This window comes from Eretmochelys imbricata, chromosome 7 (genome assembly GCF_965152235.1).
Source record: "Eretmochelys imbricata isolate rEreImb1 chromosome 7, rEreImb1.hap1, whole genome shotgun sequence".
NCBI classification, from domain to species: domain Eukaryota; kingdom Metazoa; phylum Chordata; order Testudines; family Cheloniidae; genus Eretmochelys; species Eretmochelys imbricata.
In genome coordinates this window covers 106,817,406-106,832,034 of record NC_135578.1, presented here as the reverse complement: position 1 = coordinate 106,832,034, position 14,629 = coordinate 106,817,406, and positions in this window count along the sequence as shown.

The following is a 14,629-nucleotide window of genomic DNA, read 5'->3' as shown; positions in this document are numbered from 1 at the left end:
CGTGTTAGTCTGGATCTGTAAAAGTGGCAAAGAGTCCTGTGGCACCTTATAGACTAAGAGACGTATTGGAGCATAAGCTCTCATGGGTGAATACCCACTTTGTCGGATGCATGTAGTGGAAATTTCCAGAGGCAGGTATAAATATGCAAGCAAGAATCAGGCTGAGGATAATGAGATTAGTTCAATCAGGGAGGATGAGGCCCTCTTCTAGCAGTTGAGGTGTGAACACCAAGGGAGGAGAAACTGCTTTTGTAGTTGGCTAGCCGGTCACAGTCTTTGTTAAATCCTGAGCTGATGGTGTCAAATTTGCAAATGAACTGAAGCTCAGCAGTTTCTCATTGAAGTCTGGTCCTGAAGTTTTTTTGCTGCAGGATGGCTACCTTTAAATCTGCTATTGTGTGTCCAGCGAGATTGAAGTGTTCTCCTACAGGTTTTTATATATTGTCATTCCTACTATCTGATTTGTGTCCATTTATTCTTTTATATAGGGACTGTCCAGTTTGGCCGATGTACATAGCAGAGGGGCATTGCTGGCACATGATGGCATATATTACATTGGTGGACATGCACGTGAATGAACCGATGATGGTGTGGCTGATCTGGTTACGTCCTGGTTATGTGATGGTGTCGCTGGTGTAGATATAGGAGTACTTGTGGCACCTTAGAGACTAACCAATTTATTTGAGCATAAGCTTTCACGAGCTACAGCTCACTTCATCGGATGCATACTGTGGAAACTGCAGAAGACATTATATACACACAGACCATGAAACAATACCTCCTCCCACCCCACTCTCCTGCTGGTAATAGCTTATCTAAAGTGATCACTCTCTTTACAATGTGTATGATAATCGAGGTGGACCATTTCCAGCACAAATCCAGGTTTTCTCACTCCCCCCCCCTTTTTTTTTTTTCCAAAAACCACACACACAAACTCACTCTCCTGCTGGTAATAGCTTATCCAAAGTGACCACTCTCCCTACAATGTGCATGATAATCAAGGTGGGCCATTTCCAGCACAAATCCAGGTTTTCTCACCCCTCACCCCCATACGCACACAAACTCACTCTCCTGCTGGTAATAGTTCATCCAAAGTGACCACTCTCCCTACAATGTGCATGATAATCAAGGTGGGCCATTTCAGCATAAATCCAAGTTTAATCAGAAGTTCAGCCCCCAATTAAAACCCCTCCAACGCATTATTAAGGATCTACAACCTATCCTGAAGGATGACCCAACACTCTCACAAATCTTGGAGACAGGCCAGTCCTTGCCTACAGACAGCCCCCCAACCTGAAGCAAATACTCACCAACAACCACATACCACACAACAGAACCACTAACCCAGGAACCTATCCTTGCAACAAAGCCCGTTGCCAACTGTGCCCACATATCTATTCAGGGGACACCATCACAGGGCCTAATAACATCAGCCACACTATCAGAGGCTCGTTCACCTGCACATCCACCAATGTGATATATGCCATCATGTGCCAGCAATGCTCCTCTGCCATTTACATTGGTCAAACTGGACAGTCTCTACGGAAAAGAATAAATGGACACAAATCAGATGTCAAGAATTACAACATTCATAAACCAGTCGGAGAACACTTCAATCTCTCCGGTCACGCAATTACAGACATGAAGGTCGCTATCTTAAAACAAAAAAACTTCAAATCCAGACTCCAGCGAGAAACTGCTGAATTGGAATTCATTTGCAAATTGGATACTATTAATACTACATCTGATGAAGTGAGCTGTAGCTCACGAAAGCTCATGCTCAAATAAATTCGTTAGTCTCTAAGGTGCCACAAGTACTCCTTTTCTTTCTATTAATTTAGGCTTAAATAGAGCCTGGGAGTGGCTAAGTCATTATGCAAGGTAGCCTATTTCCCCTTGTTTTTTCCTACCCCCCCCCCCCAATACGTTCTGGTTAAACTTGGATTTATGCTGGAAATGGCCCACCTTGATTATCATACACATTGTAAGGAGAGTGGTCAGTTTGGATGAGCTATTACCAGCGGGAGAGTGAGTTTGTGGGGGGGGAAGGGGGGTTGAGAAAACCTGGATTTGTGCTGGAAATGGCCCACCTTGATTATCATGCACATTGTAGGGAGAGCGGTCACTTTGGATGAACTATTACCAGCAGGAGAGTGAGTTTGTGTGTATGTGTTTGGGGAAGGGAGGGGGTCAGAAAACCTGGATTTGTGCTGGAAATGGCCCACCTTGATTTTCATACACATTGTAAGGAGAGTGGTCACTTTGGATAAATTATTACCAGCAGGAGAGTGAGTTTGTGTGTGTGGTTTTTGGAAAAAAAAAAAAGGGGGGTGGTGAGAAAACCTGGATTTGTGCTGGAAATGGTCCACCTTGATTATCATACACATTGTAAAAAGAGTGGTCACTTTGGATGGGCTATTACCAGCAGGAGAGTGAGTTTGTGTGGGGGAGGGCGGAGGGTGAGAAAACCTGGATTTGTGCTGGAAATGGCCCAACTTGATTATCATACACATTGTAAGGAGAGTGATCACTTTAGATAAGCTATTACCAGCAGGAGCATGGGGTGGGAGGAGGTATTGTTTCATGGTCTGTGTGTATATAATGTCTTCTGCAGTTTCCACAGTATGCATCCGATGAAGTGAGCTGTAGCTCGTGAAAGCTTATGCTCAAATAAATTGGTTAGTCTCTAAGGTGCCACAAGTACTCCTTTTCTTTTTGCGAATACAGACTAACACGGCTGTTACTCTGAAACCTGGTGTAGATATGTGGGCAGAGTTGGCATCGACGTTTGTTGCATGGATTGGTTCCTGAGTTACTATGGTGCGGTGTGTAGTTGCTGGTGAGAATATGCTTCAGGTTGGCAGGTTGTCTGTGGGCGAGGACTGGCCTGCCTCCCAAGGCCTGTGAAAGTGAGGGATTGTTGTCCAGGATGGGTTGTAGATTACTGATGATGTGTTGGAGAGGTTTTAGCTGAGGACTGTATGTGATACTCCACAGGTGCCTACAAACAAAGGAAAATCCTTATTGTCTGTGCCAATGCAGGGCTTATGACTTTAGTTTCTAGTTTTAGGTTAAGATTGCTAAAACATCAAGCAAATGTTTGTAAAAAGCTTTTGTTAGGAAGCTTTAAATTAAACCTTTTTAACACTGAAAACTGATTACGAAAGAGATGAGTGGGCCCCAAAGATCTCTCAGATATGGTTGTCTCATTTCTGTAAGCATGGGGATTCACAGGGAACTTTTTTCCCCATTTTTACTTTCTGAATAATTTTAACTCCTCGAAGGAAGCCAGAATTTCCCTAAAATAGATTCCAAAAGTATGAAAACTAGATACCTGAAATCCTCCCTTTGGCACAGATGCAATAGGATCTGATCTTCTATCCAGTAGAGGGCAGAGATGTACAGGTACTCAAACATACTACAACTCTTAAACAAAGATCCTGTTTTAATTAAAACATTTCTAGTAATTACATATGGAATAAAAGAAATAGACGTCTATAAGCAAAATTGTCTCTGCAGGGAAGAGCTAGCAGTGGCTCTTTACCTCTTGGCTTAGCAAAAAAAGTTATGTTTTTATGTTTTGGCTTGCTAGTAACAAAACGGCCAGATGGAGCAAAGCCATTCAAAGATGACTTAAGACTTTTACCCTGTTAAGAAACTGATTTCACACTAGACATGATTACAAGAGATTCTGCTACTGTGCTTAAGCTTCCCTGCATAAATTCACTCAAAGTACAGTTCAACAGTATAATTGAATCTTTATTTCTAGACAATGTGAAAATTAATTTACAGACATTTCAGTTATCTAAGTATGTACATTAATTAATCCCTGAATAAGCAGTTTATGTCATGTGAAGTAAATTAACAAGCATATACTTGGTACTGAGATACAGACACCAACTCATCAGCTAACCACAGACTACAGTTGTGTTATTTAGCCAAAGATAAAGTACTCAATATGGATCTAAGGTTGAGAGTACATATCAGTAAATTAAGGTGGGGGAAGAAGAGAACATTACAAGAATGTTGTATTTATCCAAAAATCAAGCATTACAAAACCAGGAAATTCAAAGTTAAGGTTTTATTTAAAATAAATTCAGTCATATTAAGATATGGAATGTAATCTTGTCTATAATAAAAAAAAATATTGATTAATGTTATAATACAAGTAGAGAACAGACAGGCCCAAGGTCTATAAGGTAAGTATGGCTTATAAGTAAAGCCTAGGCTTGACATGACTAGATGACAGGCAAATGACAAGTCACAAGATGCTTGCTCTGCAACAAATAAGATGTGTTGATGGATGTGAAATAAGAAAAACACAAACACAGGTTACTGAAGTTTAGGATATTTTTAGGCAGTATGTAAAAATGAAACTCATAAGGTTTAACTGTAATAATAGTATGGCAACCAATTTACATAAATGCTAATTAATTAGATATAAATGGATAATTAACCTATAGGAAGTGGGGTATTTCAATACAAGTGACGTGTAGAAATTCAAATAGGGGGAAAAGGGACTGAAACCCCCATAAATATGTATCAGAGTAACAGCCATGTTAGTCTGTATTCGCAAAAAGAAAAGGAGTACTTGTGGCACCTTAGAGACTAACCAATTTATTTGAGCATGAGCTTTCGTGAGCTACAGCTCACTTCATCAGATACATACCGTGGAAACTGCAGCAGACTTTATATATACACAGAGAATATGAAACAATACCTCCTCCCACCCCACTGTCCTGCTGGTGAGCAGGACAGTGGGGTGGGAGGAGGTATTGTTTCATATTCTCTGTGTATATATAAAGTCTGCTGCAGTTTCCACGGTATGTATCTGATGAAGTGAGCTGTAGCTCACGAAAGCTCATGCTCAAATAAATTGGTTAGTCTCTAAGGTGCCACAAGTACTCCTTTTCTTTTTTCATAAATATGTATTGGATATAGGGGTCATCAGTGTAACACATTGTAATAAACATTGCCCAGCCTGTGTGCTGCAGCGTAGGAGACATCAGGATGATGATGATAAGGAGGATAATGACTAACAGTTGGGGTTTCCCTGCAAGACATGGTGTGACTCATGCAAGTGCTGGGCATTTTGTACTACCTCTATATTGTTTGCTATGCTATGTTGTTTGTGTTTCTGGGTACTGTGCTACTCAAATTGTCGATGATTCAAAAGGTATTCCCAAATTTTAAGTGGGTCTCATGCACTCATTGATGTTCTCACACTAATGACATTGCTAATGCTGTAACTGATCTGGCTGAACTCTTCCAGGCTATTGTATGTTAAGCTAGCAATTCAAAGTATAGACCTGGCCACAGGAAATTATTATTTGCATTGCAGTAGCATGTAGGAGCCTGTGATAGGCTACACATGAAAAGCCAATTCTCCTACCTGGTTGCACCTGAAAGAGGGGTCAGGAATAATAAAAAATGAAGTTAGGTGCTATTAAAAAGAGAGGATGTCTGCAACAGAAGGAAGTAGCTGGGAGATAAACAAGTTCTCTGTAGTTGATAAAGACTAGAGAGACCAGTAGAAGAAGGAAGTCTGGGAATACACGTGATTGGCATACACTCCTGTAGCTGACATAAGGACAGGAGCTAAACCTCTGAGAAGTCCTTGGAGCTATTGCTTATTATAAAGGGGCTGAGGAAAAGTCTGAGGGGAAAAGGCTAATGGTAGGAAGGCATCCTCCAGGGAGGCAGTGGGAAAGTGGCTGATGGAACAGACTGGCTGCGTGTTGTAAGGTCCCTGGTTTAGAACCCAGTGTAGAGTGTGTTTCTGAGTTCCCCTACAAGCCACAAGAAATGTAGCATGAATCCACTCTGACATAAGGGAATAAGGATGATGCAAAATCTTTAGGAAGGCATAAGGTTGCCTGAGTTCCCATGCCTGACACAAGGTCTTGGAATTACTTGTTGAGTTTCTGTTACCCTGGAAGGGGTGGGGCTAAATTTGACCTGGTTGGAAGGCCAACTTGCAACAAGAGAGACCACTAAAAGTGGAGCAGGGGGTGCTAAAGATGAAAGAGATGCTATGCCATGTCCAGTCACAAGAGGGTACTGCAATGGTAAGTCTATCCTTCCGCAGAGTCCTAGTATGGACTAGGACCCTATTGTGCTAGGTTCTATTCAAACATGAAACAAAAAGATAGTCCCTGCCCTGAAGAGCTTACAGGTACCCAAAGAACCTTCATTTTGCTCTCTATTGACATTATGCCACAACTATTAAGATTAAAGATTGTTAGTGTTTATGGCCACAAAGTGGATGAAAATGATTGTTAAAATTATCCCCAACTAATATTCCAATAAGAACACTTGTCGTTGTGCAGTATCCCTCATTCTATGGCCTCATTACAACCATTAGAATTGTTGGATGCAAATTAACTGAGAGGAAAGGTTAAAGTCACCTTTGTCAAGATGGTCCTACTTAAGAGTGACCTGAGCCTGTTTGTAGCCTATATAATCATAACTAGATAAAACAATCTTTAGTAACTTAGCTTAGTTATAACCTAATGTTTCCAGATATAGCCAGTGCACAAGATTCTGATTAATGTGAATGTTTGGAAAGTCTGAAGAGTTCTAGTGATATTTTAATATGGTTTGGGACAAAGAAAAGACTGCGTTGCAGATGATAAGTTTCTTAAAAGATGTGGTGTTTAGATGTTGCTTATTAGGATTGGGAGCACTGTTGGGAGTCTGAAAGGACAGGAATCAGGAAGGACGGGGGAGGAGTTGAAGAGGCTGAGGGAGAGCTACTGAGGGTGCAACATAACAGCCGTGTTAGTCTGTATTCACAAAAAGAAAAGGAGGACTTGTGGCACCTTAGAGACTAACCAATTTATTTGAGCATAAGCTTTCATGAGCTACAGCTCACTTCATCGGATGCATACTGTGGAAAGTGCAGAATCTCTTTTTATATACAGACAAAGCATGAAAAAATACCTCCTCCCACTCCACTCTCCTGCTGGTAATAGCTTATCTAAAGTGATCACTCTCCTTACAATGTGTATGATAATCACGTTGGGCCATTTCCAGCACAAATCCAGGTTTTCTCACACACACACACCCCCACACCACACACACAAACCCACTCTCCTGCTGGTAATAGCTTATCTAAAGTGACCACTCTCCTTACAATGTGTATGATAATCAAGGTGGGCCATTTCCAGCACAAATCCAGGGTTTAACAAGAACGTCTGGGGGGGGGGGGTTGGAAAAAACAAGGGGAAATAGGTTACCTTGCATAATGACTTAGCCACTCCCAGTCTCTATTCAAGCCTAAGTTAATTGTATCCAATTTGCAAATGAATTCCAATTCAACAGTTTCTCGCTGGAGTCTGGATTTGAAGTTTTTTGTTGTAATATCACAACTTTCATGTCTGTAATCGTGTGACCAGAGAGATTGAAGTGTTCTCCGACTGGTTTATGAATGTTATAATTCTTGACATCTGATTTGTGTCCATTTATTCTTTTATGTAGAGACTGTTCAGTTTGACCAATGTACATGGAAGAGGAGCATTGCTGGCACATGATGGCATATGTCACATTGGTGGATGTGCAGGTGAACAAGCCTCTGATAGTGTGGCTGATGTTATTAGGCCCTGTGATGGTGTCCCCTGAATAGATATGTGGGCACAGTTGGCAATGGGCTTTGCTGCAAGGATAGGTTCCTGGGTTAGTGGTTCTGTTGTGTGGTATGTGGTTGCTGGTGAGTATTTGCTTCAGGTTGGGGGGCTGTCTGTAGGCAAGGACTGGCCTGTCTCCCAAGATTTGTGAGAGTGTTGGGTCATTCTTCAGGATAGGTTGTAGATCCTTAACAATGCTTTGGAGGGGTTTTAGTTGGGTGCTGAAGGTGACGGCTAGTGGCGTTCTGTTATTTTCTTTGTTAGGCCTTTCCTGTAGTAGGTGTTATCAGGAAGATCACTGATGGATTGTAGTTTCCTCAGGAAGTCAGTGGTGTCTCGAAGGTAGCTGGGAGTGCTGGTAGCGTAGGGCCTGAGGAGGGAGTCTACATAGCCAGACAATCCTGCTGTCAGGGTGCCAATGCCTGACATGATAGGGCACCCAGGATTTCCAGGTTTATGGATCTTGGGTAGTAGATAGAATATCCCAGGTCGGGGTTCCAGGGGTGTGTCTGTGCAGATTTGATCTTGTGCTTTTTCAGGGAGTTTCTTGAGCAAATGCTGTAGTTTCTTTTGGTAACTCTCAGTGGGATCAGAGGGTAATGGCTTGTAGAAAGTGGTGTTGGAGAGCTGCCGAGCAGCCTCTTGTTCATATTCCCACCTATTCATGATGACAACAGCACCTCCTCTGTCAGCCTTTTTGATTATGATGTCAGAATTGTTTCTGAGGCTGTGGATCGTATTGTGTTCCGCACGGCTAAGGTTGTGGGGCAAGTGATGCTGCTTTTCCACAATTTCAGCCCGTGCACGTCGGCGGAAGCGCTCTATGTAGAAGTCCAGTCTGCTGTTTCGACCTTCAGGAGGAGTCCACCTAGAATCCTTTTTTTTTGTAGTGTTGGTAGGGAGGTCTCTGTGGATTAGTATGTTGTTCAGAGGTATGTTTGAAATATTTCTTGAGTCGGAGACGTCGAAAATAGGATTCTAGGTCACCACAGAACTGTATCATGTTCGTGGGGGTGGAGGGACAGAAGGAGAGGCCCCGAGATAGGACAGCTGCTTCTGCTGGGCTGAGAGTATAGTTGGATATGTTAACAATATTGCTGGGTGGATTGAGGGAACCACTGCTGTGGCCCCTTGTGGCATGTAGTAGTTTAGGAAGTTTAGTATCCTTTTTCTTTTGTAGAGAAGCAAAGTGTGTGTTGTAAATGGCTTGTACATTCCACACAAAGATGGACTACAAGCCATTAAGAACACTATCCCCGATAATGTCACGGCTAACGTGGAGGCTGAACTTTGTGACTTTGTCCTTACCCATAACTATTTTACATTTGGGGACAATGTATACCTTCAGATCAGCGGCACTGCTATGGGTACCCACATGGCCCTACAGTATGCCAACATTTTTATGGCTGACTTAGAACAACGCTTCCCCTAACGCCCCTACTCTACTTGCGCTATATTGATGACATCTTCATCATCTGGACCCATGGAAAAGAAGCCCTTGAGGAATTCGACCATGATTTCAACAATTTCCATCCCACCATCAACCTCAGCCTGGTCCAGTCCACACAAGAGATCCACTTCCTGGACACTACAGTGCTAATAAACAATGGTCACATAAACACCACCCTATACTGGAAACCTACTGATCGCTATTCCTACCTACATGCCTCCAGCTTTCACCCTGACCACACCACACAATCCATCGTCTACAGCCAAGCTCTGCGATACAAACGCATTTGCTCCAACCCCTCAGACAGAGGCAAACACCTACAAGATCTCTATCAAGCATTCTTACAACTACAGTACCCATCTGCGGAAGTGAAGAAGCAGATTGATAGAGCCAGAAGAGTTCCCAGAAGTCTCCCACTACAGGAAAGGCCTAACAAAGAAAATAACAGAACGCCACTAGCCATCACCTTCAGCACCCAACTAAAACCCCTCCAACGCATTATTAAGGATCTACAACCTATCCTGAAGGATGACCCAACACTCTCACAAATCTTGGGAGACAGGCCAGTCCTTGCCTACAGACAGCCCCCCAACCTGAAGCAAATACTCACCAGCAACCACATACCACACAACAGAACCACTAACCCAGGAACCTATCCTTGCAACAAAGCCCGTTGCCAACTGTGCCCACATATCTATTCAGGGGACACCATCACAGGGCCTAATAACATCAGCCACACTATCAGAGGCTCGTTCACCTGCACATCCACCAATGTGATATATGCCATCATGTGCCAGCAATGCTCCTCTTCCATGTACATTGGTCAAACTGAACAGTCTCTACATAAAAGAATAAATGGACACAAATCAGATGTCAAGAATTATAACATTCATAAACCAGTCGGAGAACACTTCAATCTCTCTGGTCACGTGATTACAGACATGAAAGTTGTGATATTACAACAAAAAACTTCAAATCCAGACTCCAGCGAGAAACTGTTGAATTGGAATTTATTTGCAAATTGGATACAATTAACTTAGGCTTGAATAGAGACTGGGAGTGGCTAAGTCATTATGCAAGGTAACCTATTTCCCCTTGTTTTTTCCAACCCCCTCTCTCCCCAGACGTTCTTGTTAAACCCTGGATTTGTGCTGGAAATGGCCCCACTTGATCATCATACACATTGTAAGGAGAGTGATCACTTTAGATAAGCTATTACCAGCAGGAGAGTGGGGTGGCAGGAGGTATTTTTTCATGCTTTGTGTTTATATAAAGAGAGATTCTACACTTTCCACAGTATGCATCCGATGAAGTGAGCTGTAGCTCACGAAAGCTTATGCTCAAATAAATTGGTTAGTCTCTAAGGTGCCACAAGTACTCCTTTTCTTTTTGAGGGTGCAGCAACAGCTTGGAAAAGAGGTTTCCACTTTAAAAAAATAAAGTCCTGTTGAAGTTTGTTATTACCTTGCCCGGCTACTACAACAAAAGAACCACTTTTAAATTTAACAACTATTTAATAGTAACTTGTGAATTCTCAGCAAATTCATTCTGTACCCTGAGTAACTGCTGTAAATATTTAAAAAACTCATAAAAAACAGGCTTAATTCCTGCTTTATAGAAGCATGAAATGGAGTTCAATCTTAGTTAGGGAATAATGGCTGGTGCCTCCATAATAATACAGTAGTGCGTACAGCTTCAGCCCCAGTGTGCTAGCCATTGTACCAACACAAATGCAGTCCCTGCCCAAACAAGCTAACAATCTAAGTAATGTGTAAAATGGAAACCTCAAAGCCTTAATATCCTGTTCCGTTGCTCAGAATGGGTTTATGTGCATTGGTAAAAAAAACCATTTTAAAGTGACAAATAACTTTCTTTTTCAAAATAGATCCATTTAAACTCTAACAATGTAAAGTTACATCTGGAATTACAGTTTATGGTGCCTGCTGACCCACTGTCAGACCCATCACTGCAATTTGTAAGAGCTGTTAACCATCCCCCAAAAAAGTACAACAAAGAATCCTATTTAAAACATTGTTTACTTTTTTTACATAGCGATAGCTATTTTTCTTAACTTGTATTACAATAGCTTGTTAAGGTTTTAACTAGGTCAGGATTACACTGTGCTAGGCACTGTAATCTCATCACCAATCAACACAGAGAGACCAAAAATTCAAAACTTTGTTATTCAAAACCTGTTTACTTTTTGTACTGGTTTTAAACCAAACTTTTTCAGATAGAACTTGCAGCTGCAGGACTGGGACCTCTGACTCACCTTTTAACAATGAATATTTATGTAATTTAAAAGAAGGAGAAGAAGGAATTGCAGCTAAAAGGATTACTATAGAGGATTTTTACTTTTGGGAGCCTTTCAAGGGGCTGAGAAGAACAACAAATAATTTATGCTTATTGCTGAGAAGACAGTTATGATGAATATTAATTTAAGGTGGAGTATTCTATAATTCAGATAAAAGCTATTCTATACTAAAACAAGCTAGTTCTTACCTACATTGACCCATTTGGGCCTCGTTAATATAAAATTCTTTCCTAGATATTTATTTCAGACACTTTCTGAATACATAACATAGAAAGGAAGTAACTTGCAATCTGGGAGAGTCCCAAATTATAATCTTGTTTTGACTACATGTGTTGCTCAGATTCACCATTTTCATCTACATTTGTTGATTTATGTCCTGTAACATCAATCCAGAGGAATGTTCCATTTGAAATTCAGTTGGAAAAGAAACAAGCTTGTGAAGATTGACTCAAGATCCAAATGCCTGATGAATAACAGCAGAAACACAGGTTAGTATATTCCATTAAAAAAGCTTAAGTTTATGCAGTCTTTATGCTTCACAGAGCAGCAGCAGAAAAAAAAATCCCTAGTGCAAGTCTGACTTCAGTCAAATTACACCAAGGAAGAATTTGGCCTAGTATATTGTTACAAGGCAAAACAAACATCACTTAATACAATGTCTTTTTAACAAGTTTGTATAATTTTATTTTAAAATTCCAATATCACTATCAAAGATTTACTGAAATAAGTAGTTGATACAATACCTAATATGTAAAAGTACAGTTTGATTCACAAGAACTCTTACTATCTTTTTAAAAAGACTATACACAAACTGGTTTATTGAAAGCAAGAAAGAACTTGGAGTTACTAACTGAAGACACAAACTAACAACAATTTAAGTACATCAGTGGTGTGCAATGACATTTAGTCAGGCATGCAATTCTACACTTGCATGCAAAATAATGTCCTCCGTGCACATTCAGGGGCTGGATGGAGTTGTCTCATGGGCCTTGGGCATGCATTGCATGCCTCGTTTACGCAAATAGCATGCCACTGAAGTACACCAGAAGCAGGAAACCTACTAAACAGGCAGTAGAGCCACTGGATGATTGTGGGGCTAAAGGAGCAGTCAAGGAAGACAAGGCTGTTGTGGAGAAACTAAATGAATTCTTGCTTTGACCTTCACTGCAGAGGATGTGGTGGAGATCCCCAAACCCGAGCCATTCATTTTAGGTGCGAAGTCTGAGGAACTATCCCAGATTGAGGGTCAATAGAGGTGGTTTGGGAACATATTGATAAATTAAACAGTAATAAGTCACCAGAACCAGATGGTATTAACCCAAGAGTTCTGAAGGAACTCAAGTGTGAAATTGCAGAACTATTCACTATGGTATATAACCTATCACTTAAATCAGCCTCTGTACCAGATGTGTAGAGGGTAGCTAATGTAACAGTGATATATGTATTCTAAAGGCTCCAGAAGTGATCCTGGCAATTACAGGCCAGTAAGCCTAACTTCTGTACCAGGCAAACTGGTAGAAACTATACTATTGTTTAAAGAACAGAATTATCAGACACATAGATAAATGATGTTTTGTGGAAGAGTCAACATCCCTTTTGTAAAGGGAAATCATGTCTCACGAATCTATTAGAATTCTTTGAAGGAGTAAACAAGCATATGGACAAGGGTGATCCAGTGGATATAATATACTTGAACTTTCAGAAAGCCTTTGACAAAGTCTCACCAAAGGCTTTTTTGCAAATTAGGCATTCATGGGGTAAGAGGAAAGGTCCCCATGGATCATTAATTAGTTAAAAGATAGGAAACAAAGGGTGGGAATAAATGGTCAGTTTTCACAGTGGAGAAAGATAAATAGTGAGTTTCCCAAGAATCTGTACTGGGACCTGTGCTGTTCAATGTTCATAAGTGATCTGGAAAAGGAAGTAAACAGTGACATGGCAAAATTTGCAGATTATAAAGTTACTTAAGCTAAGACAAAAACTGACTGCAAAGAGTTACAAATGGACAAAGTGTTGTAGCCCTGTTGGCCCCAGGATATTAGAGAGACAAGGTGGGTAAGGTAATATCTTTTATTGGACCAACTTCTGTTTGTGAGAAAGATAAGTTATTGAACTACACAGATCTCTTCTTCAGGTCTCACTCTGGGTGACATGGCAGATGAAATTCAATGTTGATAAATGTAAAGTAATGCACATTGGAAAATCTCATCCCAACTATACATATAAATGTGTAGAGGTGGGGTCTAAATTACCACTTAAGAAAGATTTTGGAGTCATCATGGATAGTTCTCTGAAAACGTTTGCTCAGTGTGCAGCAGCCGTAAAAAAAAACTAACAATGTAAGGAACCATTAGGAAAGGGATAGATAATAAGACAGAAAATATAATGCCCCAATAAAATTATGGTATGCCAACACCATGAATGCTGCATACAATTCTGGTTACTCAATCTCATAAAAAGATACTAGAACTGAAAGAAGTACAGAGAAGGGCACCAAAAATTATTCAGAGTATGGAACAGCTTCTGTAGGAGGAGATACTAAAAAGACTGGGACTGATTAGCTTAGAAAAGAGATGACTAAGGGATAGGATAGAGGTCTATAAAATTATAAATAGTACAGATATAAAGTGAATAGGGAAATGTTATTTACCCCTTCACATAACAAGAACTAGGGGTTATCTGAGGAAATTAATAGGTAGCAGCTTTAAAACAATCTAGAGGAAGTACTCTTTACCCAACACATTTAACCAGTGGAATTCATTGCCATGGGATGTGAAGGGCAAAAGTATAACTGGGTTCAAAAAAGAATTAGAAAAGTTCATGAAGGATAGCCATCAATTACTATTAGCCAAGATGGTCAGAGATGCAACCCCATGGTGGGAGAGACGCATGCTGTTATCCCCTGTGGTCTAACTTATACAGAGGAGGACACTGTGCCCTGGGTTACATAAATATTTGTGAGAATTTGAATGCTGGGCGTTAGGGATATTGGTTTCTCTTCCTGACCCTGTGAGTAGAGAAGTGTAATGTATACAGACAGCATAGCCAAATGTCACACCACCCATGGTTGGTTCATCTTTGGGGAGTGAGCCTCGGACTTCTGAATGTAAAATCATAAATCTCTATCACTTGAGCTACAGAATCAGTCAGGGACAGCTCCAGGCACCAGCGAAGGAAACAGGTGCCTGGGGCAGCCAATAGAAAGGGGCGGCACTCCATCAGTTATTGGGGCGGCACATC